Below are 6,791 nucleotides of genomic sequence, written 5' to 3'. Positions count from 1 at the left end.
TATATTGTTGGCTCCGAAAATGATTATGAAATTTTATATTCTTTTTATAATACATAGAATTATAAATATAATTATTATATTACTATAATTTGTAGCAGTAATAACTATAGAACTATAAGTATATATAATTATTACTACTAATTAATTATTATTACACTATAGCAGCAATAACTATAAAAATGGAACTACGAACCATAATATTTCACAATATAATTCTAATTACAAATACCAAAAACTTTTCTTTCAGTGTAACAAAGTGATTTGCTATATAGATATTAGAAACAGTAATTTACACTCTGAAATGAAGAAGAATAATGAAGAATAAACGACGTCAAGATAATCTGCCAAAACATAAATTCTATGAAGAAAAAAATCCTTTAAAGAAACTCTTATTTAAAAAGGATTCTCTCTTGGATTGAAAAGAGTAGCCGCGTAATTGATTGAAATGCTATAACTGTCTATTAATTGATATTATCGGTACTATATCGTAGTGTTTATTACAATGACAATCTGCCCTATCCCATTAATTAAATCGACTGTATCTGCTTAGTGTGGGCATTAAAATATTATTAATAGCGTAAAAATTCGCGATTTGTCGGCAGAATGGACTGTAGGTGAAATTTATGTCCTGACGACGGCATCGAAACAACAGCTTTGGTAACTGCACGCGAATTTTGACAATTTGCATACATATGTATATTGATACAGAAACGTGATAATTTTAATTTTACGTCGATGAAATCCGACGTTTAACAAGGTGTAAAAATTAATATACACATAATCGGATTACCGTAAAGATAACTTTCGTTGCCAAGCGACAATCTATATTTTTTGTGAATATTATTTATTTATAGATTATACGTTTATAATTCATAAATATATGGATTATTCGTTCTTATCGCGAACGTAAATTTTAGCAAGTCGTCATTACGTGTGTAGCAAAAGCAAGCTCTCTTCATTACAAATTCTCTGAATATATTGAATTGATTCTTCTTTAGCGGGATTTCGGTTCCGCAGGTTGTATATGTGTTACATATATATAGATCGTAACTTAACTCATTCTCAACGGAATTCCTCTTCTTCGCCCGAGCGGGATTCACCATGCAACTATAAAGGGAATTGCATTTTTATTCCGTGCAACTAAAGAAATTGCATTTTTATTCCAGGCGCACGCATTCCTTATTCTCCCCGAAATTCCTCCGGATTGATTTCGCGAAAGGCGTCGCCTCTTCGCGCACGGCTCGTAAAAGTCAGTAATTAAATTGTCCAAAAGTGTCTAATTAATTGCCGGCGGTTTTGTCGCTTCGTTTTTAAATAGATCGTTACTATGCATAATGCGCTTTCCGTCTCCTCTTTCCTCTCTCTTCTTTCCAACGCGTTGCTCTTTCTTTCTCTCTTTCGGACTCCCGCTCGGATTCGTATCTCGCTCGTTTCTTCGAATCGTTTCTCATCGGCAACCTGTTTCTCAAGCGGAGGCTGCGAAAGGTGTCCGCTCGTGACGGATGCGTCGCGCGAATGAGTCACATTGAACGCAGTTACTTACGCACAATTTCAATCGCGAGTCACATGGCAGTACAAGAGTTTAATAATGCATAAAACATAGGTAGTCATTAAAGATAATAACGATAAATTGCGCCGCCGTACTCGTTTTTAAATATCGTTACGTGGATCTTTCCTTAATTAAGAAAGCGCGACGAAATGAAAAAAAGATTTGGTCGTAAATTCTTTCGTCGTTCGATATTTATCTATGCTTGAAACTTGTTGATAGCTTCGAGTAATTTCTTTAAATTTAAGACGGGTAAAGCCAAATTTAAAAATAAAAGATAAAAACGTGTTGAGTTGAAATATGTCGTTCGTTTGTTACACGACTCAAAAAACAAAGTTTTACAGAACATTAATTTGAATACTTTTTTTAACTTCGAATACTTTAAAAAAATTTTATAACATTAATTTTGAAATGTAATTTAGATAATAATTTATATCTAAATTTTAGATGTAATACTGACTGTAGATTTTGTAGAAGAATAAAAGTATGTCCTTTCTTTTGTTCTTTAAGCTTCTATTCGTTTTTTGCAAGCAACTAAAAATGACAATCTTTGCGTTATGTAATTATAGCAAATGAGAAATATGTATATAAATTTATGATGATAATTAAATTATAAAAAAACGTTTTAAGTAAACATCCATAAATAAATCTATTTGAATAAATCATGATAGTGTGCAAAATGACGCAGTTAGCGATAACGTGAGTTTTAATTAAATTAACAAGTTTGAAATTAATCTGCTTGTAAAGAGATTATATAATGATACAGATATTTCTAATTAAACAAGTTATCGATAAAGACATGTTTCAAAGATACGAGCAACTCGATCGATTCAACCTGTACTCGGTTTAAAGACTAACGACATTTGTGTTATGGCAGTAGATGATTAAATTCCATCAGCGATTTAATAGAGATATTAATTTTTTATTCTGACAGAATCAATTTATCGGTAATTTCGCGTCTATAAACGACAGATGCGTTACTACGACAGAAACTACGTTCGTACTTCTGCGAGCGCAGGTTCTTCGAGCAGTCGAACTTTCTTTCCCTTCACTGACAGCATCATTATAAGTTTCAAACATTTCACTGCGAAGTATCCGACTCCCAAACAATTTTAGCTCGTTTTATATTCACTTCAATGAGAATTGTTTTTAAAAATATTGGTGTGTGTATAATAAATATGATAAGATAATTTCACAATAACAATAAAGAAAGCACAAAAACTAATTCCGCACAAGACACGATTTGCTCTCTTAAAAAATCAATCAAAATATCTTCGTAGTGTTTTCGCAATTATGAAGAAATGTCTAAAGAATTCAGCCTGAAAGAAAAGTCGATCTGATAACGTCGGACGCTTTAAGCATTTCGTGTCTCGTTCGTATGAAGTAGATTTTGCATCGATATTGATATTGACATTGTCATTTACACTAACTTCCAGTCTGAAATTACAGATACATGAGGTTTTCTGTGGCTAAACTTACACTTTTGGAACTTAAAGCGAGATAAGTATATGTTTGATAATTGGCGAAAGCGAGAAAGAGAATTCTCCCACATAGGATCGCTAGCAGGTCGCCAGTAATTACAATGAAACCAACGCTAAGCCAATGCTATGACTGTCAATTGACGGCAAAGGTCCTGTCAATCAGTACTAAGCCATCATTGACAAATGACTGGCTGACAAATGACGATCAAATTTCTGCCAGCCAGTACTGGGCTATTATTGACAAATAACTGACTATGAGTGGACTAGTACCATTCTATTATTAGTGGCCCAAGTTATCATCCTATACTCAAAAAAGTGATCTTGCAGTTATAGCGAATATTATCTAAGTACACTGAAAAAAAGATTGGCTGCTGCAGCAAATTAGATAGTAAAATATGGCATAGCATATTTAATTAGTTGCAGCAGCCAATTTTTGGTTGCGTTAATCTATTTGCAATGCCAGTATAGGATTTCGATACCTAGGCCAATTATAAAACCCTATGTAGGTTAATGTAATCTTATGTAGAAATAAAAAATAAACCTATAAAGTCTTTCTCGAGATTGTACGTGAGCAATCATCGCACAAGTCAGAAAGAATACGATGTCAACTCGGAGAGCAACGGAGATTGTAAAAACGGAACCACCCCTATGATAATACCAAAGAAACGACACATATATGACTGCATGTATTTCAATTTGGATTTCGATGCCCCCGAAACTTAACTTGGACTTCGTCAATTACGATTTGCATATTATGGATGTTGGTGGGGACTTTACGATTTGCATAATGTACGCGATAAGTGCGCGATCAACGCGAGTACAGTTGCATGGATCGTCTCGTCGCAATCGCGACTGAATTTACGTGACGCAAATTATTCGGTCGGAGCTTTCGACAATTAAGTCTTGTCATGATCCCGCTGATAGCTGACGGTATATATTGGGATTTATATTCTCTCCTCGAAGTAAGTACGGTTGCACGGTAGGGAATAATGCGATATATTATCGAAACGACGGTGTCGATGTCTGACGTTCACGATAAATTTGAGGCGATCAAATTGTAGGCGTGCAACAGCAAAATTGCGGTTACTGCATAAATCTTGAAAGTATTGATCGCGTGTTTTAAGAAGAATCGTTCGGTCTTGTTTCGATCACGTCGAGATCGACAGTGATTACAATGATCCCGAAAAGCAGCTCATTACATAAGAGATTCTATATAAAACAAAATCATAATCTATATAATAATAAAATAAAATTTGTATTACTCTCTAAATTTTATGAGTGGAATCTCACTCTAAAGAGTGAAATCTCACTCTTAAAGATTGAAAATTCTGCGACTCTTTTTCGAGAGTGAGATTCCACTCTTTAGAGTGAGATTCCACTCCAAAGTATTTAGAGAGCGCTATAATTATACAGATTTAATTCATGTAATTGCAGAATCAAATGCGATTACTAAGCTTATTTTTCTAATAAAATCGCCATGTCACTTAATCATATGTCACGTATAATATTTGATATATGTTTCATATTTAAAGCATATTGAAACTGAGGAAGAGATTGCCTATAACAGCTCATTTATTGTTAATTAAAGTTTCGAAAGCGTCTATCGCATCTATGCCGATGTGTTGAAATAAGAGAAATTTGACATGTCTTGCTTGACGTGATTTAAATTCTCATCCAGACATCTGCCAATAATACTCGATAGGTTTGATTACAAGATGTGAACAGTAAAAAAATTACTAATAGAACACTTTAACCAGAGCAAGTGAGAGAGAGAGAGAGAGAGAGAGAGAGAGAGAGAGAGAGAGAGAGAGAGAAGACAGACATCGATTTAGCTACCTGTTTCTAAAAAGACCATTCAGATCTCAAACGCAGACATGGTTATCGGTATCGTTAAAGTCCGTTATATACAATTAAATCATCAATATATATGTGCTATTTTAGAGCCAACCGAGACAAAATATGTACAAAGTGAATTCACAAAATAAGATAATCTCCCCTTAAAAAAATGCTCTTCTCGCCTGAAAATCGCTGAGTATAGCCCGAGGTGTATCACGCCGATTCTCACGATAGCTGATCGATCGATATTCGTGAATAAAAGCACGCGGAACCGCAACGCTACTTTACACGTCAGCGGCGAATATTTAGCGAGACTTTGATCTTTGATCTCCGTTCTTGCCAGCAGCACGCAAAACGACAGCCTCCCCTTCTTCGGTGTACGTTACGAAAAGATCGCGTTCAAGGAAAGTTTTGATTAATCGCGACGAAGCTAACTCTCTCGAGACGGAGCCTCGCCGTGACTCGCCTGGGGCCGCAAACTGGGGCCCACGCCTATAATTTTGCGGCTCCATCAGACCATCGATGTCGTTTCGTCGTCACGGCAGCCCTCATCTCATCTTCCTCCGCTCTTTTTCGCGCGCCACGTCGGTCGATTATAAGAGAAAGAGAGAAAGAAAAAAAAAGAGAATGAGGCTTTTAACGGCGATAAAGGGCCGCACGTCTCTCGGGATGATCGAGGATCAAGTAAGCCGTATCGCGCCAAGATGGGGTGCTATAAAATTCGTCTTTATCCCCCTCACTTAAGCGCTTTTACTGACGGGTTTTACGATTCCTGTGTCGGGGCTCCAATTTCACGTGATTTTTTCACAATAAGAATACCACGGCGCTCACCGTTGCCCGCTACTGTAATACCAGTTAATTTGCATAGAAAATGCGATCGCCTGTATTTAAATACAAAATAAAGTTATTTACCATATTAAGCATTCAATTTTTTTTCAATTTGCAATGTTAACTGAAATCTGTACAGCAATCAACGTCTTAATACGTTAACAAATTGGGAAGCAGCGAGAAACAGCGTGAAAAAAAGCTGTCTGTGTACAACATGCTGTAAATCCGGTACTAATTCGTAAAACAAGAAAAAAATTCAGAATTCTATACAGATGTAGAGTGAATATAAAATATTTCTAAACCTATATAATTAATCTTTTTTTTTTATATACCGGCAGGCCTTAATAAATCAGGTAACCTTTCACGATTCGTTTCATTGTCAGTGGTACGAGATGAAAGCCTGCGCGTTTTTGTCGACGAGCTCGTAACTCGTTAATGAAGCCGAGAGAACGTAGTGTTACGCCGGGCGTAAAATCGTAGTGACTCAATAAATAACGCATCGACCCGTCGTGAAATATAAAATGATCAACACGCGTCCAGCAGACGGGATGATCCGAATTTAACTATGTACTGTGTAATGCGGATGATTACGTGAGACAGAGATTAAGTAGGTGCCGATGAGGTACAACGCGGTTTGCCGTATACCGAGAGCGGGGAATCTAAAAATCCCGGTATATACAAAGGCTCCTCAACCATCTGTGGCAGATATACTTCTGCGCGAGACGTCGTGCACGGTATACTCCCTTGTACCGTTATTTATAAATCCTTATTAAGCTCAATGCTACGGAGAGTCGTATAGCTAATGACGCGGATACTAAAATCGGACGTCTGACAGATCGAGGAAAAAATGCTTGTGTCGTCGTTTCTCGTTTTCACTGGATTTATAGCATGTTGTACATTGACAGCTTTTTTTCAAGCTGTATCTCGCTGCTCCCCAATTTATTAATGTATTAAAACGTTGATTGTTGTGCAGATTTTATTTAACATTGCAAATTGAAAAAAAATTGAATGTTTAATGTGATAAATAACTTTATTTTGTATTTAAACTTCGCAAGATGCTGTATTAGAATTCTCACGTTAATCCGAAAAACATCGGTTCA

The sequence above is a fragment of the Mycetomoellerius zeteki genome, unplaced genomic scaffold (assembly GCF_001594055.1).
Source record: "Mycetomoellerius zeteki isolate Tzet28-1 unplaced genomic scaffold, Tzet1.0 scaffold655, whole genome shotgun sequence".
NCBI lineage: Eukaryota > Metazoa > Arthropoda > Insecta > Hymenoptera > Formicidae > Mycetomoellerius > Mycetomoellerius zeteki.
Note: the sequence above shows the minus strand (reverse complement) of the source record.